This window comes from Dermacentor albipictus, chromosome 3, assembly GCF_038994185.2.
Source record: "Dermacentor albipictus isolate Rhodes 1998 colony chromosome 3, USDA_Dalb.pri_finalv2, whole genome shotgun sequence".
NCBI classification, from domain to species: domain Eukaryota; kingdom Metazoa; phylum Arthropoda; class Arachnida; order Ixodida; family Ixodidae; genus Dermacentor; species Dermacentor albipictus.
In genome coordinates this window covers 22,159,408-22,185,180 of record NC_091823.1, presented here as the reverse complement: position 1 = coordinate 22,185,180, position 25,773 = coordinate 22,159,408, and the positions used below count along the sequence as shown (strand labels likewise).

Genomic DNA, 25,773 nt, shown 5'->3' with positions numbered 1-25,773 from the left:
ACTAGTCAGCCAGCCAGCAAGCCACCCCTCCGCCTGCCTATTTGCCGAGGCAAGCTCGCAAAGGACCACCTCTTTCTATAAAAGCGTGCATCGTTGTGCAAGCTGGAGGTACACAGTCAAGAGACGGATTGGCTACAAGCCTTTGATTCGTATGATATTTCAGTAAGGGACCAGCACCAGCGCGCTCATTTATCTAAATCTCGTTCGCTCGAGCGATAGGCCAATGCACATAATTACGTACCGGTTGGCCAATCACGAACCTCCCTTCCAAGCACGGGCAGGTCGGTCCATTCGTCCACCCCCGGGCTAACGCGTTACCTGGCTCGCAGAGAGCCGCACAAATTTAGCGAAAGGTAGCGCGAACATGGCATCTGTGGTGTCGGGCTGTTGGCCACCTTGATGGTCCGGCGCGCGGGTGTCGGCCAGTCTCGATCGCGCGAATAGTGTTGTTTCGCCCTCAGGAAGCGAACAGCTCCTTCTGATTAGCTGACACTGCAACGCTGGCTAGCGCAGCGCTGCACTGTTCTACTGACACCGAACGGAAACGCGGCCGATATTCAGAGCACGAGCACACCCGCTTCCCATCGCCATGCAACGGCACACAGAGCGCGCGCGCGCTCGTCAACAGAACGCCGTGCGCTTTCGTCGCTCGCCCGCTTCGAAAAAGAAAGAGCAGCGGAGAGGGAGGAAAGGGGTGTGTGGCGAACGACCTCATAGGAACGACGGTGACGACGTGGGGCCTAAACCTCGCCGGGCATTCGGAGCACGTGCCCGGCTACACGGCGAAGGCCCGGCACGGCGGCGGCATGCAATTCGCGCGCTCGCGCCACCCTGTACCGATGGGCCGCGCCAAACTCGGGTGCCAAAGTCTCGCCGTCTCGCCAGGCCCGGGTCCACACGCGTCCGCGAGCTCGGTTGCTGGCTCTTCGGTGTCTATCGCACTGAGCCCATCGACGCAGAGAAGTCAGCACGCGCGGCGGGACGCCTGCTCTATTTAGGAATGCGCGCGATTGTTCCTGCAGAGCCGAATTTTTTACTTTGTCACCTTTCCTCGGTAGGAAGTCGAAAAGCAAAATAAAAATATATTTATTTCTAAACAAAATTGATGTTGGTCAAAGCCATGAGAAAAAATTCGACGCCGACAACCCATCGCCAGATATTTCGCCAATATCTGGCGAGAGGACCATAGACTGGCACCATCTATATATGGCACCGGAAGCGAACGCCACAGAGCGCATTCCAGGTACAGTACTACGTAAGGTTTATTTTAGTCCTATTTTTTTTTTCATTTCTTATATTCCGCCCTGCTAAGCGGCGGATATCGGCAATAGCGGGAATGGAAGTAGAAGTAAAACGGAAAATAAAGTGAAAAGAATCGTTCCATATTCTATAATACAGGCCTGTATGTATATTTTTAACGTAGCGTCGCCAGGCGTCGGAGTATCTCATTTAAGTTATATTCGAATACCGCGCTGTATTATCGGCCAAAGCAGGTTACGTGAGGTTAAATAGTAGAACGGATTTCTCATCGTACACATTTCACTTACGATAAAGTGTGTTTGATAGCACGGCGTAAGATTGGCGTACCGATTCGTAGCGATGCCATGTCTGAAATACGTCGGAAGTGCGTCCCACGCGGCTGCCGCATTACAATCACAGCTCCGGAGTTTTCACAATCGTGGCTGAAAATTCACGCTTAGATAAATTATACCAGCAGTATATCGAGAAAAGCGCTATAATTCATCTTACCAAATCGACGAATACGAATCGCGTCGGGCAGTCAGGAATGAAAATAGGGAGACGGGCCTATCTTTAGCCCGTCGCGTAGTTAATGAATGCAGTTCGGTTACTTGGCTCATTTTTCAAGGCTGATACGAAATTAAGCGCGAGGTAAGAGAGCGCGCGAGAAGAAAATGGCACAGTACAGAGCCCTCTGTCTTGACATTCCCATCCTTTGTCTTTTCTTGAGCTCGCTTTTGCCTCAGCATTAACGAAGGATTACGGATTGATTAGGCGGCGCACCATGGACACTATGGGAGAGCAGTGGACGAGCACCTTGACTAGACATTTTTCCTCTGTGGCGCCGACGCGACCCGCACCATGCACTAGCAGCACTGCATGGGTCTCCAGAAATGGTGTACAGAACTAAATGTAACAATAGGTGGCATCGCGGGGCCGCGGCTGCGGTGATGAACCAGGCCCGAGTTGACTGCAGTTAAGGTAATGCCAGAGAATCACGACGTGAAACACACAGGACAGAGGTGCACAAGTGCAAGGCCCTCCAAAGCAGACTGTTCACGCGCCACTTGGAATGTTTTACAAAGTCTATGCAGCATGTAATACTTTTGAATGCCGATGCGCGTAATTACGACATATATTTGACACTGTTTTCGCCCTTTGGGTCGAACTGCTGCAACAATTGCAACGGTTAAGGTACAGTCCTAACCGCCCTCCTCGGCGTGCGTCTGCAGATTGCTTGCGCTGGAAGGATTGTGACAACGTAAGATTTTACTCTTACCTTGGATGGATAATTGTATAGATGTCTGGATGAACTTATGCAGATAGCCGTGATGGGCTCTTGGATAAATGTAGGCGCCAGGGATGAGTCTTCTGCAAAACAGAAACAAAGAAACAGAGAGACAACTTATAGAGTTCCGCCTGTTTCATGCGAGATTTCGCAAAAGAAATCAGTAAACTAGTTGCATACTACGGGAAAGCACAAAGCGACGATAAACTCGCATGCCGCAGTTTGCGGTACGTTCACTTTTCCTCAGCACGGCACACTCTTATAGGTGTCTCAAAGGTTCGAGGGCACGTGTTCGACAAGATTGCTAGCAGCGGCTATAAGAGGCGTAGACTGAAGGAACGCCGAGCTACAAAAGCTGGGGCGCCTGGCGGCTGTGAGCACTGCCCGAGCTCTGACGCGCGCACGCGGAACGCCCAGCTGTCAGAGCTGACCTGGCTTCGCTGGAGGAAGTAGACACCGCTGCTAACCAAGATGTCGAACCAGCCAGACAAAGGGGACGCATTGACCGAATTTATCTGTTACTTCACTCAACTAGGGGCCCTATAACGCAAAACTATTCCAATATGTTTTTATTCCAATCTCCTGACGTCAAATTTGCGTAACCGCCGACTCAAGCATCGGGCGGTCACTCGCAGGGTTGTCTGAAGAGACCAATCAGACGCTGTCCCCGTTCATAGGTCACTTTTGTTTGCTTGAAAAACAAATAACATCGCCTACATCGAGCGGCTTATCTTATCTAATTGGCTGACAAGAGGCGAGGTGCACTCTCAAGGGGAGAGGGATTCAACGGGGCCGAACTACTGCACTGAAAATCGATAACCGGATGAAGAGGGTGGTGACGGCCTATGCGATTGGTCCGCTTTCCCTTACTTGGCTTGCAGTGGCTGGTCGAAAATCGCGGCGGCACGCAACGGGAGCTTAAGGATGACGCTAAAACGGATCCTCAGCAAAGAAGAGTTGGCAGAACGAGGTCGTAAATGTGCCGAAAGTGCTCCAAAACGTTACACGGCCACGCAAGAAGTTTTATTATACGCGAATAAACCCAAGCTCTCCGGCAGGTTCGAGTAGCCAGTGCCTGAGCAATCGGCGGCAGCTATCTTTTATTCCTTTCGAAACGGGGCAGCCTGCGGCTATTCAGACGAAAACTCAATTTTGTTCGGCATTTTAATGCACCTTTCACGCGTACACGTCACTTTGACGTGGTGAGTTTTCGCGGTTTTGTGACGTCTCGTGACAGGCAGGTGAAGCGGCTGCAGCCCTAAAACTTCTGACCAAATATAGCAGGGCTAATGGCGAAAAGGCGTCGAATCAGAAATAACTATTTTTCTTTTGTTCGGTCAAGTCATACATAATCAGTGTGTACGCGTCATATCAGATGGGGAGCTATCGCGGTTTTCGTGATGTCGCGTGACAGACAGGTGAAGTGGGGGTGGTCCAAAAAGTTTTTGACCAATCGCGGAGGGCTGATTTCAAAATTGGAATAGAAAAGCTTGGAATAGTTTTACGTTATAGCGCCCTAGGTCCCGTTTCTATATGCCTCGCGTGGGAAACAGCAACGGAACCGCTATATTCGAGTGAAGTACCGGCTACAAGTATACATTATGTTTGCTGCTGAGGTTCTGGAATCAGATTCACGCAACGTTCCGTTCGTGGGGACCATTTCTCGCTGGCAAGCGGTTCCACTTTTATTTCATCATCTCGTTCGCTAGCTACCTGGGCTGGCCAGCACCCGTTTTAAGGCAATAGCTTTATGGGCCCCGTTACGCAGAAAATACGTCGTCATCGGTGTTGTTCGTGCGTTAACCGAGCGTTGGCCGTACCTTGGACGTGAGCGAGAACTCCCGATGGAAGTAGAGAATTAGTGAAATTCGTTAATATGTCAAAGAATGTTCTCATTGGCGCAAAATGTCTCAGGAAGGAACCTGTGACCAAAGGAAAGTAATTGAACTGGAAAGTATATTGGGGTTTAGGCGGAAATCGAACCCAGGACCTTCAGAATGCGAAACGGCCACGAAGGCTCGCTGGTCCAAGCGGGTTAGAGGGCCTCGTGGTGACTGCTTTGCGGTCTTTGACTTAGCAAAGTGTCTTAGAGAAATGTAGTGTTGCGTGCACGGTAATTATGAGCACGGTAATTAAAAATGGACTAATGAAGCTGAAGTGAATGCGACTGTTGGGGTTATTCATTGTATTTAAACAAACGAACGTATGCATATGTGGGATGTATCGATATGCAGGTTGTGTTCTGACTTGATAAAGCGTCTTAGAGGAACGTACTGACGCGTAAATGGTAACTGCGATTATGCTAATTAGGAATGAAGTAATTAGATTGAATAAAAGGCTTGTGATGGTTCATTGAAATTAAACATCTGGATGTATGTATATGCGTGACGCATCGGGGAGAAGGTTGTAGTTTGAGTATATGGTATCGTTAATGAGTGCGTATGCTAATTATTTAGTTAATTACAGGTGCTTGTGAGTATATGGATGGTTCATCGAATTTGAATTGATGTGTTGGTTAATAGAGAGCAGCGTGTCACATGATTCAGTATACATGAGTGTAGCAGTAATTAGTGATTACTGATTGAATTTCACTTGGTAATTAGTGATTGGTGATCGATAGCGTAGGATGTCAAAAAGAATGTTGTATCGGAGCAAAAAAATTGCAAGAGTGAGAAAGTCCGATCAAAGCATATAAAGTAAACAGCGATGCGATGAGAAGCAAATGGTGGTGTGCAATAAAAAAACGTCATTGCGGGGAGAAGAAAGTGATTGTGTGAAATAAAGAAATTGAAGCGAGATGAGAAGCAAGTCGTTGTCGGCGCCGAGAGCATGAGAAGCAGGTCGTGGTGAGAAATGAGGGCATAAGAAGCAGTCAGGGACCCTTTAACGCTATCGCGTTCTACTCTTAAAGGCGAAGCTTAAGCGTCTGCCAATTTTTTTATGAACTGTTCTGACGCACGAATAGATTTCCGAATCCGGTTCGTTTGTGAACAATGTTTTAAGTATCTTCGAGACCTTCCAGAAGCGACGCTATATCGTAAACACGTTTATGATTGATCTTTCAGACCTCTACCACGTGTGTCGACTTTCATGTTTGCTCTCCGGCGTGATACCCTTTTTGCACGCTCTCTCGCGTGCGTTCATATTCTTTCGCCACGACGCGCAAAAGCAAGCAGAGGCGAAGAGGATTCGCGCGAAGCGAAATCTCGCCGCGGAACTCTGAGAGGCCTCATTTTGCGGAAAGTTTGGTCCACGCGTATACGCAATGACTCCACGTGGTCACGCACTCCACGTGGTCACGCATCGGTGGTACGTGCGCTCGCCAGTTTAAGTTTTTAGACCCGTGGCGAGGAATTATAAAACAAAAATCTTTGCCATGTGGGCTCAAGGAGCCGAAACATGCGCGGCGGCTCACACAAGTGCACAGCCCACATATCAATTTCCCAACACACGTCTTTTCCGCAAGCGTAGTTTGGGTGCCTTCCTCGGGAATCTTTATCCGCAATCTTTTAGCCGACGGCAGTACACTTTCTGCCGCGCTGAAAAGTTTACGAACTGCTCGTCAACGCAACGCGTAAACTCCAGCGAGTACATAAACACCCCACACGCACGTCGTAGATGCGGGCAGGCGCGCACAAATTGCTGCGACATTTAAGAGGATGCTGCACACCCGCGCAGTGCGCGCCAAATATTAAAAAAAAGAAAAGAAAAGAAAGAAAGCAACACGGTAATAACGCGGTGCTTAGCACGGGGCGCCTCACGGGAGCCTCATGTATTCTTGAAGACGCCGAGCGTGCGGAGTGAAAGGCGCGGCTTGTTCAGCCCAGGCAAACTAAACAAAGCAAAAAACAAAAGGCGACAACAAACGGAGAAAGGGCAAGGAAGATCAACAACTGCTGAAGGACGAAAGTGTGTACGACCGCAGGCCAGTGCAGCGGCCGCAACTTTTTCTATAATTTTGCTTTTTTTTTCCGCAGCGAAGGGAAAACGTCGAGAAAGACCGAAGGAAAGAGAACGTCTCCTTTGGATCGGATGAAAGCGCGGAGGCGACAGCGTGTGGGAAAAACGCTCGGCTGAACCAATTTCCCAGAGTGCACTAGCCGCCTCGCGCCCCCGCAGCTGTGGTGTACACTGCATATGCACACAGAGGCACGCGCGAGAGTGCGTCCACGAGTCGCGTTCGACCGCGGGGCGGTGAGCGCCGTCGTCCTTGGAACAACTGCTGGTCCAGACGCGCGGAGTGAATGCAAGCAGCAAAAGTGTCCCTGGGCGCTGCCGGCACGCCGCAGATGCTGTTGCTGCTGCTATCCAAGCGCAATGGCAGCGTCATTTGAATAAGGCACGAACCACAGTGCGTTCAGCGGGCGGAACCTGCGCGTCTCCCCGAGCCGACTCGCGTTGCCCGGCCGTCGACCCCCGAGTCGCAAGCCTGACGGCAATCAAGGGAGCAGTCTGCGCCTGTACGCTTCAAAGACGAGATGCGATGTTCTCGACGATGCCGCAGTAATGTGTCTTTTGTGGCCAGCGCATATTCATTCAGTGCCTGCAGTGAATAGGAGGCTCCCGAAGTCGCAAGACGAAGCAATAACCCTGCAGCGGCAAACTCGAAAATAGCGTATGTGTTTCAGTGGTGACTAAACGGAGAGATTTCTACCCAGAAGAGCGAGCCACGGGACTATATTTAATGTTTACTAAGCCTTGAAAACCGGAGTGCTAATTTTATAGTTAGAAACATGGACGTCCTTAGAAAAGCAGTCAGAGCTCTGTCGCGTCAATTGCTACCGAGAGGTCTCAGCCATCTTGCACTCGATTTCTTCGTCGCGTTTACATCTTCAAAAAGTACACGTTAACCGTGGCGTGCGGTAGCCGTCGGCCTTCCACTCTGCTTTTGGGCAGTCTTCGTCAGACTACGCACTAGTCAGACCACGCATCAGACAAACATGGCGAGAGTTTCGCTAATGTCATGGCATTTTATGTAGACGTCTAACATGTTTTAATGTGTTAAGTTGAAGAAGTCTAATGCGCTGTGCCTACGCATGTGGCGTAGAGCCTTGTGTGCGCATTAGAAAAGAAAGCTCCGCTTAGCCGTCGCATTAAATAAATAGCCCATCAGCAGGGCCACGCTTACGAATCGCGAAGCTCTCTGTGGACGTAAAATCCATTGTGTTACCAATGTCCGGGACGTACTATGACAAGCGCACGAGAAAGCAAGCAAGCGAGCGAGCGCTCCCAGACATTGGCAGCTTTCCCGTCCTACACGAATGCATAGTGGGCGGCCTACTTTAACGAACCAGCGACGGAGGCGGCTCTCGACAACATGATCTCTGTTTCAAGCTTAAACCGAAAAGCAATCGGACTACGAAAGCAGCGACAATAGACAGTTTTAGCTTGTACGTAAACTCATAGCCGTTCGTAGAATACCGAGTTACCGAAGAGGTGTGCGATAGCCGTACGTCAGCAACAACGCTAGTAGCGATATATTGTGACACAGAGTGGCCAGTCCAGAGGGGACACAAAGCTACTACTGCAGTGACCTATTATACTATACTTAACTGCTGGTGCCAAGCATTGGATAGCCACATAATTTGTTAACATGTAGTCCTTTTATGATTTTCCTTCGGCGAGAACGTTCACGCAACACACTTTCTTTTTTGCAAATGTATTCTAGTTGGATAAATTGTCACAAAATGTCGCTACTAGCCTTACTACTGGTGTCCGCGGTCCCGTAATCTGTAAACGGTAAGAAGTTTACGCATTACGGACTAGCGAGATCCTCTATCACTTCATCTACTTGCAGACCTTGCCAGTTCGACGTAAAGCAGTGCAAATACTTCAAAGTATGACTACGAGCACATATACGAAACCAGAGGTCTGATCACAAACTCGCCTGCCTGTTCGGAAACAAAAATGGCCGCAGACTAATCACAAAAGCACAAGCCCAAAGAAAATGGTGGGTCGCCATAGGGATGCGTGTGTGCGTGTGTGCGTGCATGTGTTGTGTGGATGTGGTAAGGGGGGGTGGGGTTGGCTTCGAGGTAGGCGTACGAAGAAGCGAAGTGAGCCGAAAGACAGCGCGGTCAGCTTAATCATTTTAGCAAATACCCGTTTATTTAGAGATTCCTCGGGCTTCCTGTGGCGTCAGTTGGAAAGCAGAGTCATACGCTAAGGGTAATGAAATATTTCACACCTTTCTCACTCTCCGTAAAGATGCAGGATGGACATATTTGGCCGGACAAACAAACAAACAAACAAACAAACAAACAAACAAACAAACAAACAAACAAACAAACAAACAAACAAACTACAAGTCGACACAGTTTCTTTAAAGCGCGCTCGTGGCCAATTCTGTCTCCACTAACACCTTTCCTTAAATATGTGAAACGGTTCTTAATTGGGGTGACTTTCGAGGCCAGGCTCTTTAAAAAGCTGCTGCAGCTGTGCCTTCAAACTATTGTATTACATATGTTTTCATCAAAATGTCCCTCGCCCCTTCATAATGTTTCTTCAAGAGCACAGTAGCACTACTACTGTTGCGCAATCAATGCAACACACACTATTACTAACGACTTGAATGCGGACACTACCTATGAATGTGAAGAGACCAAGTTGATACTCTGCGGGAAAGAAAACGAAAAGATAAGAAAGAAAGAAAACATACGCATATCTAGCCGAATGCGCAATAACAAAAGTCATACAGACATGTGTACATAGGCTACTGTTATCGATTTCTTTGCACTTTCCCTGGTTTATGGTACCCACCGAAACAACACACTAACGAGGGCGTTTCATCTTCCATTGTTCTCGGCGCATTAGCTGCTGCATCTTTTTTGTTCAAAACACAAAAAAAAGAAACAAAGAAGAAACAAGAACCCGGCATGGAGTCCATTAGTTTGAGCTTCAAGACCCGCGCCCACGTTCTTCTTTTTTTTGTGCGTGTGTTTGTAGAATGAAAGAGATGTCATTAATTCATTTTAGCTGCGCTCAGAAAGTGCGCTTCACACAGCGTGTTCGACAGAGCGCGCACGTGCAGTACTCTTCAACTTATTTTATAATGACATTAAACGGCAGCGTGCTCTGACAATTTAGGCTGATAAAAAAAGATAAAGCTCTTTCTATTGATACCGGTGAATAGAACTGAAAGTTTTGTACGGCATCTTCGCTGTGCGTCTTTTCCTTTTTCTTTCTGACGTTTTGCGCACGCGCACTCGTTGAGTAATCGCTTGAACCGGAGGTTGAATTGCCACGGCTTCAGCAGATTCTTTTAAAGCACCGTTTAGAGCTTATTTCGTGTGCTAATAGAAGAATGATGGGAAGGAACCCTTCGAAAGGCAAAGTCAATAACGCCAACAAAAGGATGGCGGCGATTCACTTCCCAAAGTCGCGCAGAGAGAAACTTAGTTGCGTGATGAACGCGCGGACACGAGGAGCGCAAAGTCGACTCCCGACCGGTAAGTTGATAAAGCGGGCTCGATGGAGAGCGCACTGATGAAAGCAAAAATGGCACAAGCGCAACACCTCGAGTCAAAAACGCCTCGAAATACGAAACAAAGGCGCTTGCTCACTTACAGAGAAAACATCCGGGACACACGCTAACAATACACGTGCCGCTGCCTGTGTGCGAACATCGCATCCAAACTTCCACAATATTTGTTTTCTTTTTCTTGAAAAAAAAAAGAAAAGAAAGAATGGTGAACGGAAAAAGGGAGGTGCTTTCTTGTTGCCCGTACCACGCCGCCAAGAGAAAAGAATTCAACGTGATGGATGCATGTGGACGCAGGCCAAACAAAACATTTTCATTGTCGCATGCGTCCGTTTCGCCTTTCAGCGCCAAGCAACCCTTTCTCTCATTTCTTTCTCGTAACTTAAAAAAAAGAACAGACAAAAAAGAAGCAAGCTTCACTGCTGCAACTCTAAGCTCAGCTCTGTCGCGCCTTTCCGCGCTTCACCGCTATGCACGTTGGCACAGCGGAGAAGGCGCGATACATTCTCCAGAACTCGTAAAACTCTCAAAGCGCCTCTCGTAAACGACGCCATAAACGCATCCTGGCTTGCTGCGCTTTACTTGATGCAGCTATTGTGCTTATTAGACGGTTTCTTTCTTTTCGTTTTTTTTTTTAAGCGCCGAGGTCCTCGCGTTCAACTCTCCTCGTGCGCACGAGCACGGATTTAAATGGACGTACGCTATTAGCCCTTCTCCGCGGTTGTTGATCTAGTTGCTGCGGTGCAGTGAGTCTCGGAGGGCATGTGGGCTCTGCGCACAGCTGGCGTCGTGATGAGGATCCCGTGATGTGAAAAGAGCCAGATTATTTCACGCTACTACGACAATGAAAGGGTAAACAATTGTCATCCACCCGTCTGTAGCATATGATAACGTTGCTTAACATGATAATTTGTTCGCAATCTTTCTTTTTCGGCTTGTACACTTTCTTATGACCTCCTTGAAAGTTAGATACATGATCGTGCAGAGCGATGATGCAACGACAGCTGAGTTAAAAACATTATGCACCAAAAAAAAAGATTCAGAGCGCGCTGCGCATCGTGTAATCCCTGCTTTTGTTTTGCGGCGTTGGACTGCAGATAACCTTCCTGACGGCAGCTGCCAAGTCATGTAGGTCGGCAGGAAACAACGGATCTCGTAAATGTAACTGCGCGCGATCACACCCAGTCGGTTTCGAACACCAGGTGTTATTGGTATCGCCTACACAGTCCTGAGCACGATGCTAGAGTGTTTTTGATTGACGTCTTGCCGTCTAAAGCAGTCGATATGCGACAATTTTGCGTTTCTAGGTTTACGCGTGACAAGTATGAGGCCATGCTATGTTTGTCGCAATTCTAGGACAGATGTAAAGAACGACATCATAAGAGAGCGAGAGAGAAAGGAAGGATAGAAAACACAGAGGAATAGAAACCACCCATACAAACATCCGGTTTGCTACAGAATAGTTGAAGAGACATATCGATGCCTCCGCATTGCCTCAATTACAGGCTTGCCTCGCTCCGTCAAGCCACGGTAAGCCAAACGGCACGGAACTTCTAACACCTAGGACCTCTAACTCACCCCCAAAGTATTCCAGACACCCAACATCAACAAAGGATTCCGCATCCCAAAGGATCGTGCGATCACCGTTACGAGCGGCCGGTTGCGCAAGAAAGGGCAACAACATATGAACACCTAACTGCCGTATTCACAAGCCAACCCTGCACTTATGGTTGCCTTCCTCTGTCTGCCAGCAATCTTAACGTCTTTCAGGAACAGGCCCTGTGCGTGCAGTCACGCGGCGGGAAAGCATTATTATTTAAACGGCCCAGGTGATCATCGTTACGAGCGGCTGGAAGCGCCGGTGAAACACCGCCGGCACCAACAACAGCGACAGAGACGCAGCTCTCTGAACTGATGTTTACGGCGACGCCTAATCCGCCGGGGTGACAACTCGACGGGAGGCCAACACACCGCAAGGACAACAGCGCGGAGAGAGTCGCCTCGCTGGAAAAGAGAGCGCAGCCCTGCCGCGGCGTCAACGTAAAACTACCGACTGCAACAACTGCTGCTCTGAGGGAAACTGCTGTGCTCGCCGAGAGGAGCGCTATATTGAAGTGCGGGGCTAAAGGTCGTAAAGCAAAGCAGGGAAGCAATCTCATCGCATCTTTACGACTGCGCCCAACGCCGGCGAACGCTAACGCCTGCCGGGACCGAGGCATTCATCGCGCCGGCGGCCATAAAGGAAGCCAGTTCGTAACGAGTGACTCAAAACAAACTAGAAAGCACGCCAACGTTCTTTATTGTTTCTTTCTTCTTTTCTCGCTTGATCGATCACGGCAGTAGGATGGCGATGTACGCGCGCATTGCTCCGAACAGTAGTTTTCTCAATTCCTGCTCTTTTCTTTTGGTTTCTGGAGGCCGATTTCACGAATAATACAAACGGCGGGAGAGCACGTCCTTAAACGAGCGAGTCCATCGTTAACTGAATAGAACTCCATCGTCTCCCAAAATAGCAGGAATCGTATCATGAGAAGCCAACAAACAAAGACACCAAGGACAACATAGGGGAAGTTGCTTATACTTACTAATTTAATTAAAGAAATGGTAAACTAATGGCAATGAAAGTGGATGAAAATACAACTTACTGCAGGTGGGGAACGATCCCACGTTCTCGCGTTACACGTACGATAAACAGAGCACCGCACGTGCAATGCGAAGACTTGAGATCGTTCCCCACCTGCTGCAAGTTGTTTTTTACCACTTTCACTGCCGTTCATTTATCATTTCTTTAATTGAATCAGTAAGTACAAGTAATTTCCCTTATGTTGTCCTTGGTGTCTTTGTTTGCTGGCTTCTCATGATACGATTAATGAAAAATCAGGCCCCTCTGTTAAGCCCCTTTCTTCTCGTTCTAAAATAACCGGAAATGCTTCAAGCGCGGGAAAAGTCTCGAGCAGCGCTTTAAGATTTCAGGTCCTGAAAGATATACAGGAAAAAGAAAGAAAGAAAACTGCCAGACTTGGCCCAGTTATTGCTATCCGACGTCTCTCTCTCTCTCTCCACACACGCGCGCACACATACAAACACACAAAAATGTTCGGAGCAACTCCACGGGAGTTGTCCGAGTATGCGCAAACATTGCGCCACTTGCTGATCTCCATGCAGCCCGGTGTCATTAATCAATCTTGTCAAACCTGACCCGACCGGTATAAACATTTATCAACCCTTATCAGACTAGCTCTGACCCTTGTCAATCCTCATCGGTCGTTATCAACTTTACCGCAACCAATCCGATCTTTATCAACCATTATCTGCCCTTATCAACCTTACCGGACTCGATCCGACCCTTATCAATCCGCATCGGTCCTTATAAACATAATCAGAATTGCTCTGCAGAATCACTGTTCAGCAACTTATACATTCGCGTCTAACCATTATCAACTGTGATGAGACCCGTATAATCTCTCATCACTCCCTATCACGCTCATCAACTCATTGACTACTTATCTGTCAGTGTTGCGCGGCGCTAAGGGCATAAACCAGTAGAGATCGGTGGCATTTCGGTCAGTCGCGGAACGCTCCAAAGGAAGGCCCATCCCGCGACCACAGAAACGCATTACGGATGTGGCGTGTTTGGCATTAAATCTTCGCAAAGTCGGAATTTTCCTTATGTCTACAATGCTCCAAGTAAGCTCTGCACGTGGTCCTAGAGATGGCTTTTATTCCACCATCACCAAATCCTTAAACAAACCTTTCATAGAAACTGTTCTCATTTGGCACTTGTTTTGCACCACCGGTACAACACATCCATGTGGTTCAGATATAATCGTCTTCTACAAGTGTGGGTGCTTATACAAGTGGGTAAGACACTCAGCTTCTGAGCGTAGGGTTGTAGGTTCCAAACTCACCACCACCAAAGTTTTTCCTTTCGAATTTATTATGTTTCGTACATTAATTCCTGTATAGCCATTCGTCTTACGTGACGGACGGACGGACGGCTTTCCTCGTTGGGTAGGCATAGAAATGCTTACGAATTTAAAAGCACCATAATCGACTATAGTGCGTAATGCACTGAATTCAAAGGATCGAATAAGAAAAAGGTAAAACAAAGTCGGATGTAAAGAATTGTACGGCACTGAGAACCATGCACATCAGCGTTTAGGCTAAGCGACAGCGCCGTTCATCTTGAATGTCCAAGCGCATTATTGGCAGAGACCTTGTATTGTATTTTATTCACTGCTATAAGAGCACGGCTTCTTCAATATCGAAAGAGCCCTGCGGCTTAACAGCAACAAAATTAAATGAAGAAGTGGAAGGCTGCAGGCAACCAATCGCACAGCCCATTCAAGGACTAAAGGAGTTCGCTGAAGAGTGTAAAACGCTAATCTACTTCTGAGACACTCAGACATGCAAATTTGCTTTGAAGAGAGACGGCAGATCGTCTTCGCACTGTTTAATTCGGATGTACATAGCACTTCTCCGTATACATCTCTCGTCATACAAACAGAACACCACTCAAACGTTTCTCACTCAGCTCTAATGCGTGAACAAATGCACGAACTGAAACTCCAAGGAAAGAAAGTGTTTCAAGCTCAGCAAGAGCGAAGTGCGAACATTCGTGATTACACATTCAAGAGAGAGAAAAGAAATATCGGCTACTCAGTGTTTCACTGGAAAATGCAAAGAATGTACGGAAGCAGCATTAGCGAATACTGGAACCAAATTCCGCAAATATTTCGTCCCGGATATATCTTTCGTATCGTTGTTCGACACACATGTTCGTTTTACGCGTCCTTGCGCAGAGGTAGCACAAAGAAAACAAATTCAAAATTCTGCGTTTCAGTACCGGCCCTGACGCTCGCAGTCCGTCAGCGAAATTTGATCGCGGCGAGAATAAAGAACATTCCGCACGCTAGGAGATATTGACACTTTGTCTTTCTGCAAATTCCGTGTCGCTTCGAGTGATTTTACCTTGCTCATATGATGATCGCTATCGACAAGAATGCATGTCGAGAGAAATTCATCTGACGGAGCTCCAATCGAACGGTTTCCAGTTCTTTCGTGAAAAGTCTTCAAGAAAGACAGGTGGATCAGACGAAGGGAAGAGGAAGAACAAGCACGGGGAAATAAGTTTTATAAGGTACATACAACATCCTTCGCGTTGCAAGGAGCGCGATAACAAAAAGAAAACGAAAAGGAAGAACGAAGTAGCGATCCTAGGATTTCAAGCGTGCAGGAGAACAAAGTAAGCCGACGTTTTATAGAAGCTGAAAATATTTGTTTTTCTTTTATTTTCCTTGTCGAAAACAGTGAAACATTTCCATTCTTTCCGGAATTTATTTTTCTCGGAGAAAATTGCGCCGCACGGCGATGTGCGCCGCCGAGGACAGCTTTTTCCGGAAGAGGCGCGCACATAAGCTATACCAAGGCAGAAACTTCTGCCTGTGTCTAGCAAGCCTGCTTCGGCGACCCGCTTTTGCGGCTACATTTTGCAACCGTTTTGAAAGCTCCTCTCGGAGCAATGTATTATGCCAGTTCGGCGCCGTGTCGCTCTCTCCTTTCTTTTTTCTTCTTCCGTTTCCGTACGCATTCCGATATCTCCCTTATCCGCTGTCTCTAAAAAGACAGTGGTAGACTGTTGCCAGCCCTTGAGGTTAGGCTTGCTTTCTTTTCCCTGCTCTTCCTTTTCCTTCAAAAGCGGGACAACGCCGAAAAGCCGGCGCTCTGACCCCGGGATTTGTTGTGCGCGTCTATCGGTGGTGATCCAGATCTCTCCGCGCGGATCGGAGGGCGTTCTTGCTTCGCCTCAGCGGCGGCGGAATTGGAGGCGCATTCATTTTGCGGCCAAGCCCCTTCGTCGAGCTGACAAGCAGTTTTCTCGCGGGACAGACCAAAACTTTGATGTGTTCTCAAGCCATCTCAGAGTTCCTCGCCACTGGTGCAGCATCACGCTGAATTGGAGTGGAAAGTTTGAGACCTTACTTTTTCTGTCCCACCCTTCCGTCTCTGGCGGCGGCAATTCTTGTGTTAGTCCTTTCGTCAGGTTTGGCGCTTTCACTTGACGATATAAGCCTACTGGCAGGTCGACATACTATCGAGCGCAGCAGAAAGGGCTGCTAGGAAGAATAGAGGGAAAACCTCGTTGCGGTATCTCGTGCGACGTACGATAGACGACGTATTGTTACGACACCCAACCGGTGCCACCAGTGTTACGAACTTGCACCGCTGCACCACTATTACGACTTTGTGGTCCCGTAGCACTCGTCACCCGTTTCGTGACAGAGCGTTGGTAGCGAAGACTCCGAGCCAGGCGTCGATGAGAATAACGAAAGGGATTTTATACATTATATACAGGTCATTGTACAGGACAAGATCGGATCGGCACTGGGGCCGAGAGCTCACACAAACGCGACTGTTCCCGCACGGCGACGTCCGGCGAAAACGCGTGACCCATCTCACCCCAGTCGGGAGCGACACTGTCTCCCGGTGGGTCGGCGGATCCTGTTTTTCAGGCAGCGCGTCGCTGCTTTTATAATCCCCGAGAACCATTGTCACTCAAACGGCCCAATACAAAGTCAGCACACGACGGTCGTCCGAGGGGTCCAACCAGCGACCGCGCTGGCCACCCGGTTCAAAGTTCGCGCGCGCGGAGACCTCCAGGCAAAGGGAGGTGCGGCGCCGGGCTGTCTGGCACACGCCGACACGTCCAAACATGCGGCTCGCCGAGGCTTCTCCCGCAGGACCCCGCTGCCTGACGGCTCAGCATCTTGACTTGTGAAGGGAGAATTAGGGCGCTCGCAGGATAGATTCTGCATCTTGCAGATTCGGAATCCGGGCTTGTGGTAATGGCACAACAGTATACGATGCGCATTTTATGTTATCTATCCCAGTAGCAGGCATTATTGATACATCAGCTTCGTGTGCATTCTGGGCTTTATATAGGCAAGTTTTTTCCGTACTAGAGAGAGAGAGAGAGAGAGAAAATAATGCAGAGAAAGGCAGGGAGGTTAACCAGAGGTAGTTCCGGTTGGCTACCCTGCGCAGGGGGAAGGGTTTTATTTTTATTTTTTATTTCACAATAACCCTAAAGGCCCTCTAGGGAGGGTATTACATAGGGTAAATGTTACATAGGTGAGGTGAACAGTGCGTAAATGTAATTACAATGAAAAAACAAAACTAGGAAAAAATTAATTATAGTGCATCAACGTCCAAACACAAAAATAATGATAGTTATCAGTACAGCAACTCTAAATGATTTGTACAAAATGTGACACTATCATGGAAGCTTTGGTTTGGTTAAGAAGGATAAAAAGAGAAACATAGTAGAAGGGGGAGATAGTTGCGAGCGACGGTTACACCACGGTCATCACAGTTGAGCACTGGTATCGGGATAAAGAAAGCCGGGTTTCAATAAAAGATTCGGTCAGTGCTGCAGGGTGCTCTACTTGAACAGCAGGGGCTGAATGCACAAATCTTTTCATTTCTGAGTGCTATATGGCATTGGCAGGCTGTCTTAGTTAATAATATGTCCGGCATACTGATCGAGTGACATCTGCTATTACGCGCAGTTCTAGCGTAAGAACTATTTTGTAGATATGGGACCAGTCCCTTGTACACAAATTTGGCCCACGGGGCTAAATCCCCAAAGATTACCGTTCCTAAGTGCGCTTGTCATCAGTCGACTGCCTTCGCTATTAGTACGTCCAGCAACACTATTGGCAGGAATTTTCTCTTAGGAACAATTCTAGCGCAAGGCCATTTTCTGAAAACGGGCGCTGCGGTTTAACAAGACGTACAAATCGGCCCATCTTCAGACGCTCTGAATGTTCTTCACTTAGCTTTTATTTGTAGCCTCGCGACGGGTAGAAAATGTCGCTAGGCAAAATTTCGCAAATAGAAATCTGCGAGAGCGTTGCCTAAGCCTGATTGATACCACGGGTATGAATCAACACATTCCCTTTTCGGAAAAACTAATGCAAGAAGAGTGGATAGCCGGGACAGCTGGTGTAGATGCCAGCAGAGTTGTCGGAACTTGGCACGCGCGGCTCAAGCGTGCGTCGCGTAATGGCTACCAAGGTGTAGGTCACCTCAACGCAACTATACCGAGGACGCCAACGAGCAGACCAATGCACTCCGCTCGAGTGCGGGCAAGGAAGAACGTGCCTGATCAAAAGGGCAACTGTCAACTGAGCGTCGCGAACACCAATGGTAAGGCCCTAAATGACTTGGCCACATGGTGAGTCTTGTACAGGGTGTGAAGCGAGGCCTTGTGTCAAGGTTGATATGTATACAGTAAACATCCAAGATGGCGACAGGAGCCCTGAGACAATACGACTAAACGTCAGCAACACAACTGTCATACGTAAGTGCCGCTAGAAGATCGGAGCGGACACCCAAGCTCCGTGAAGCAACGAGTGAACGGGTGCACGAGGGCGGCGGCACGAGGCGCGATCTCGCAGTGTTTGGATTCATTTTATATCATTCTTAAATTACACAATTCAGTTTAGGTGTTCTTCCCTTCTTACCTACCGCCGCTTGATTCATGGCCGATCCAGCGTAGTTCGTAGAGCCACATCCCTAGGCACGACACCAAGCCATTTGGACAAGCCGGACAGCGATTCCGAGCTCCTGCGGTGAACGAGGTCCTGCCGAGCGAAACGTGTGTAGCAAAGTGCGGAGGACCGCGGAGCCAAGCGCGGAAGAGGGTGTCCGGGGTATACCAGGGCCCCAGCTACCAGTGTTCGAGGCGCCGGCTGACGCGACGGCCGCCGGTCCGTGAGCTGCCGCACCTGAGCTCTGGCGAGCAGCGTTTTAATCTGGCACAGAGGTGGCTGTGCTAGACGCGGTCCTCAAGTGCTACCGCCGCACGTATACGTTGCGAGCGGCGTACGAGCTGGGCACTGAGGCCGTGCAGGACATGGCGTCTCCAGGCTGCCGCTGCTGATCCTGGGCGTGACGTTTGTCCCGAGAAACGTGCTGTGGGGGCCTGAACCTGTCGCCGTCGCAGCGGACTCCAGCACGGGGACTCTACAGCGCCGTGACGACGGAACCGTGGGCCTGTCAGGGCGGGACTGCTTTAACCCGTTTATCCTCGTGTGCTGTGTGTGGATGTACTGACTACAGTTACGCAGCTGAATAATTCGTTTATAGTACATTAAGGTTCTTTTAATTTCCTTCAATGTTCGCAATAGAACAAGGTTCGCAAACGACTCTGTCTTTCTTCCGCATCACTGCGCACTAGAAAAAGTGCCGAACAGCCCAAAACACGACAATAACGTTTAAGACTATGCTTAGAGCAGATATGGAAGCGTATAAGTGCCATACGAATATTTGAGAACCTGTATAGCAGAGCAGAGCGCTATACGCGAGATACAAAAAAGCAACTTATGCTTTGACATAGTTTCATTTCGCTTCCCCTAATGCAGGGTAGAAAACCGGAGGCTTTAACTCTGGTTAACCTCACTACCTTTCTCTCCTTTGCATCTCTCTCTCTCTCTCTCTCTTGACCTAGTTTCGCCTGCAAGTCAACCCGCCACGTTTTCTTTTTACTTACCCCATATGAGGCAAGGGCTGCTTTTCAGATATCACTATCAAATATCGCTCACATTTATTACGCAGATTGCTGTAGAAGGCACGAGATACACCCGCGTCTCCATGGAAGATGGTTTCAGGCTTACAGTCTCAGAACTCAGAAATCTCAACTCTTACTCAGAACTCTTACGCTCGAACTCTTACAGTCTCAGAAAGAAGCCATCTCGTTTCGCAAACACAGCTGAGAATTTGACTCGGACGCTTTCTGGCAAAGTGATCTCGGTTATTAAACCGAACGCAGCTCTTGGAAGACAACAGCATCCAGATGCATCCTGACCGGAAGCTTCGCATTTATGCGGTTTCCAGCCGCGCCGTATTTCCACTCGCTTATACAGAGGCTCCGTCAAGCCGTTCTCGAGAACACAATTTCTTTTACTCTTGTCAGTCATGTAGATTGTCCTGGTCAAACATACTTTGCAATTGTATCGCGATACGATACGAGATGCTCGGGCAACAAGTATTTGAGATACAGATACAAGATACTACCGCAATTATTGTATCCGATACGATACATTCAATTTGCACCTTAAAGTACTTCAATGCATTTGCAAATTTCTTACTATACATCTATATAATGTAGCATAAAACACGTGTGCACAAAAATGTTTGCTCGGAAATATCTTAACTCTGCCCAACTTTGTTTCATTTCAATGAAATCTCTTAATATATAAAAATTTTGTCTTTCTTGCTGAATGTTTAGTATTTTCATTCCGAAACAATTCATTGTTGTTTTGTCTCAATATGTATTTGTATTCGTATTTTTGTAATATTATATTCCGCTGTTTTTTTTTTGCTGTTAGGTAGTATTTGTGTTTTTTTTTTAGCATTACAAAAGGTCCCCCTACAGCTCTTACACTATGGGACCTATTTCTGTACTAAATATCTATGCTTTTGTATCTGCACTAAGTATCCAATAAACTTCAATTCAATTCAACAACTTCAATTCAATCGGGGTTCCTTTAGCTGCTTAACATGAAACTCTTTATGCGTATGCTGCGCTGTCAGCGGTTTTTGTATGTCGCTCTCGTACTTTATGGGGGTCGCTGCTCTGCTTGCCAGCCAGCTAGCGGGTCATCATGTAATTACAAGAATGGCAATAAGAAGCCCCTGCAAGATGGTGGAAGTACTGCGGTGGAGTTTAACCTGCTCCGTAAATGTGTTACCGTTTACCCAATACCGGATCGCCGGACAGCTGTACAGCAGCAACAACGCTGGTAGCAATTTTTTTTTTTTGACGCATCGTATATACAGAGAGCAGCTAAGGCTCCAATTACCTTTCATAGTCTATTAACTGCTGGCGTAAAGCGTTCGTTAGCGACACATTCACTAACGTACAATCATTTTACGGTTTTTCTTCTACAAAAAAAAAAAATCTTGTGCAGCCCAAAAACGTTTCATACATACTGTAGTGGAACAAAGCGTCGCAGTATGCCATACTACCCTCACTTGTAGACCCGATTACTTGGTGAGTTGTAACAGTAAGAAATTTAAGAGTGAGCTAAAGAAAAAAAAATAGATCTAAGTAAAACAGAAAGGCGGTTCCGTATCACAGAACCACAGTTAATACGTAGAAACACGATACAGGCGACACCATTAAACGCTATGACTTTTAAGAATGAAGTCTGGTCAACTTACCTGTTAAGGTCACACAAGAGAAAATTCAGTGCCTGTGCAAAATAGCTCAGAACGGCACGTGTGGACGCTCATGAGAAAAACGGAGTATTTGGCATTATAATGTTTCTATAAAAGAATGTCGCTGCATTTAGTTCTTTTTTTCAGGTAGCTTAGTGGCAGCCGTATCAGCTTCAGAAGCGGAGTGCAGCCAACGTTTATAATTTCGCACGGTGATGTTGCGATAGCAGTACCTTGTATCTTAAGACACGGCATATTCTTTCATGTATCAGAAATACATACTTAATATACATACACGTCTTGCTAGACGTATCATGATACAGATACAAGATAACCAGAGCGTATCTAAGGTACTATCTAAGATACATGTATTTTCGATACTGCCCAGCACTGCTCCTGAGTAAAGCTGGCGGAAGACGCGCAGACACATGCGGCCAAGCAATAAACATAGGTCCATTTTTTTCTCTCTCTCTTATGTCTAAAATAGGGACTCGTGTATGACATTAGATGCCGGGTTCTCTTGACGGCAACTACTCTCGAGCGAAGGCCGCAGAGGTTCAGCTAGAGCAGCAATGAACGGCCATTTTTACAGCGAATAGTAGGATAAATAAATAAATAAAATAAATAAATAAATAAATAAAAAATAAAGTAATAAAGATTTCGCCGTTCAAGGCCTAGATGAGAGGCTGTAACACTCCCATGCCCTTTTCATGTGTGTCTGTGTACTGCGTCATTTCTCTCTCTCTCCATCAGTGAGTGTGTTCTAATTCTAATTCCTCCGAGTGAATTCTAGCACGCACGCACGCACGCACGCACACGCACACGCGCACGCACACACACACACACACACACACACACACACACACAAACACACACACATCAGTATGACCGGGCTGCACGTTCGCTGATTAGACGTTAGAGCTGTACGCAGGTACCCAGACGTTCAACGTGTGCCCTTAGCTGCATTTCAGGCAGTAGGATATCACCAAATATTTTTTTTCGAGAGCGAAAAATATGTTACGTTTCAGGTTCAACAAGTACTACATATTTGAGCAAAGATTAGGCACGCGCTCATTCATTAAAATTTTTCGTTGATTTCCTCATTCCACAGAGACGCTTTGATGGGTAGTCGTGAGAGCGCTGGTTAATTCTGTAAGTGGCACGATGAATGTTTGCGACCACAAGGAAGCAATATTGGAATCACGATGGAATTTTTGTGGCCGCGGCGGCGATGAAGTAAACTGCAGCGCCGGCACACTGTATGCGCCATCCAAACTCGCGCTCCTGACATTCGCCAAACTAACCAAAATATCCAATCAGTAGAATATTGTAAAAAAAGTTTCGCGGTTCGGCAACATAACAAGCACGAAACTACTTTGATATGACTTTTTAGTGAAAACGTATATATCGCTCGCTGGCCTTCCAGTGTGTAGTGACGGTTTTCCTACAACAAGTTCGACAAAGACAGGGCTCATACGAGGAAGGCCGTACGAAAATGACTTCAAACACAATGAGGTTTCCATGCAAGGATTGCAGTCTGCTTACGATAAGGTCAGTCGAGCACTTAAATCCAGGCGGGAATAAAGGCGGGGTAAAAAGCTTGAGGTGCTTCGCTCAAGCTCGGAAATTGCATGCGTTTAGGTTTAAAGTTTGCTTCTTTAATTTGCTAGTTTCTTTTTTCTTTTTAGTTCGTGCAAAGTCCCCTGGTGTTTGTACGGAGGGACTACTCACATCGGAAGCTGCGACAGAAAGTGCCACAGGGCAGAAAACTCACGCCGAAAGCGAATTTCCAATCGACACTCGGGTCATCGGTCTTGTGGAATCTCACTTACAGCCCGTCCGGCGCTCCATACTTTTTTGCCGCGTCATCTTTGCGCTTTTGTGGATTTACTTCCGAGAGAATTTCCGCCGGCTTCCTCTCGGCGTTGTGTGTCAGTGTACAGTGTTCGCGTGTGCTGGTGCCCCAACAGTCATCGCATTTGATTCTTTATTTCCATCCTACGTTCTAGTGACGAGCTTTATACTAGAAGAGCGAAGAAAAAAAAACAATGTGAGTGCCCGAAAAATATTTTTAAAAAGTAAACGAAAGGGACAAAAAGGCGCCGCAGAAAAAAAAAACTGAAAGCGAGTTGAAACCTTGGAAGACGCGACGCCTTCGTCAGCCATACCAAGGCGTGCGACAAGACGCCATTTCTCTTGCCCGGAAAGTTCTGGGGTCGCGACACGCAATTTAGTGGTCCAAGCCCGAGGCGAGATTTCTTGCCACTTTAATACAATCGACATAGTCACTAGAAAAAGAAGGAGCCGAAAAAAAAAATTCGTGACACGTACAGTAGAGAGCGGATGCATAGAAGTAAGCCACAGCGAACTCTCCGACAGTCGTGCTTTTGCCTTAACGAAGCGCAAGGTAGTTTAGGTACACATCTACCCGTGCAGAGTAAATGGAAAGAAAAAGCAAAACAAAAAAACTAACCGGCCGTGAAGGTCTACGAGATAGAAAAGTAATGGCACCGCTGAGCCCGTTATAAGGGCAGAGAAGAGAATGTTGCCTCAGCGCGCTGAGCACTGCAGATTCCCGGGACCGTCGCTCTAAATTGGAAAGCCGTTCAGTCTCCCTCGGACGTCGGCTGGGCTGCGCCCGGAGCTCACGTCTCGGAGGAGCAATTTCTTTTCTCTTTTCTTCCTTCTCGGCTTTCTTCGCCGCAGGTCACGTGATGAACGGAGGCTCACACCCGCGGGGTCGGTCGTAGCGCAGGTCGAAACCTTTATTGCCAATTCGTTCAAGGTGCGCTGTGCGACGGATCCAAGTCGCCTGCCCTGACTTCAGTCGAGAAGAATTTGCACTCGGTAAAGCGTTCGTCACTGTCATGAGCTCGGCTTCAACGGACTCTACCCTACTTGCGATGCAGTAAGCCTGTTAAGTGCGGAGTTGCTAAAATCTCTCGGTGATGAGGCTTAGACATTAGTGCTATCGTCATTAAACTTTTAGAGAGCGTCCGCCCGGCGTATTCGTGTTACTTTTGTCGTATTACCGATATATATCAAAGTAGAGGGAGCCTTAATACACAATCGCACGCCCACGCCTTGTGCTTGAACGGGATTTGGTATAAAGGCTTCTTGAAAAAAGTGGCACCGGCGGCGGCATCATGTGGCGTCAGGTTCAACGAATGCGTTTCAGGCGTTTTTGTGCAGCTAGACTCTTCTCTGAGATACAGCAAACAGCTAAGAACACCTACATTGATGTCATGTCGTGGCTGTTGCTTCCATGCCGCCTAAGTAAGATGTCATCATTCGCTGCTAAAGAATTTCGCGTGCTTTGGTTGAATACAGTCCCACAATTTACGTCTGCGTGTCGGGCATCATGTCATCATCTGCGTGTCGCCTGTCCTGTCTTCTTTCATGTGATTGTCTAGTAAGCGCAACCACTGTTCCGAATCATCTAACACGTCGACGGCAAGGTGTTATAGATCAGTTTAAAACAATGCCACATACCCTTTGTACAACTGCTAAATGCTTACCAACGCCTGTTTGCTGTCGTTCTATTTTTTCCTTTCTTTCTGCAACATAACATAACATAACATAACATAACATAACATAACATAACATAACATAACATAACATAACATAACATTTGCATAAACATTCCGTTGTTCTAGTATTGCCAAATCGCACAGAGTAAACAGAACGTTTGACGGCCACGGATGTACGCCAGCATACTTTGCTCTAAAATACGATGACAAGAACCTACTTTCCAGTCCAAGCGGACTTTTACTTTTTCCTTCCTTTTCTTTATTTTTCTTTCGACATTTTTCGAAGCCCAAATGAAGCTTGTAGGGCGCGGCTTTCTGGTTTCTTTCTCTTGTTTTTCGTCCATTGTCTCTTTTACTGTTCTAAAAGAATTCCTTTTTTTTTTACTGTCCTTCAACCTGTATCTCAACAGAATAAATAAAGATCAACTTCAATTTTATTTCTTTTACTTCTTATATAAGCTTTAGGTTGCACTTTCCACACTTTCCTTTTTTTTTGCTGTCCAACCTGTATCTCAACAGAATAAATAAAGATAAACTTAAATTTTATTTCCTTTACTTCTTGTATAAGCTTTAGGTTGCACCACACCAATTACATTGATGCTCCGTAATTTTATGCGCGTGCTTCCTAGACGGGCATAGCGAAGCCGTCAGTATTTTTCTAATAATTATATGAAGCTACAATGCCAACCCAGAGCAGCTGTGGCACAACAGTACCTAAGAAAGAAAGAAAGAAAGAAAGAAAGAAAGAAAGAAAGAAAGAAAGAAAGAAAGAAAGAAAGAAAGGAACAGAAGCAACGAATCAGTCTATAAAAACGAGAAGTAAAGGTTGCAGAACTCCAGAAACGAGAAGAAATGAAGCGGGGAAAAAAGTGGCAAGAGCACACCGCGGATTACGAACCTAAAGGCTCGAAGAGGTTTCAAATACAGGGCTTAGAACCTCTCTGGCAGGAAAGCTAATGCCTCACTTATAGGTTGCGTTCTCTCCTCGCTGGCTGACGGTGACCGATTTCAGA

General features: G+C 47.2%; 1 protein-coding gene across 11 annotated transcripts in view; it reads right to left on the bottom strand.

The window, feature by feature from the left end:
- Positions 1-25,773, bottom strand: part of LOC135903907 (leucine-rich repeat-containing protein 24-like) — a 1,007,861-nt gene that overhangs the window by 116,588 nt on the left and 865,500 nt on the right. For all 11 annotated transcript variants that reach the window (XM_070535219.1, XM_065434365.2, XM_065434370.2 and 8 more), the window contains one exon: positions 2,519-2,610. The gene's annotated coding sequence lies outside the window, so the exon portion shown is untranslated. The remainder of the gene's footprint in view (positions 1-2,518; positions 2,611-25,773) is intronic.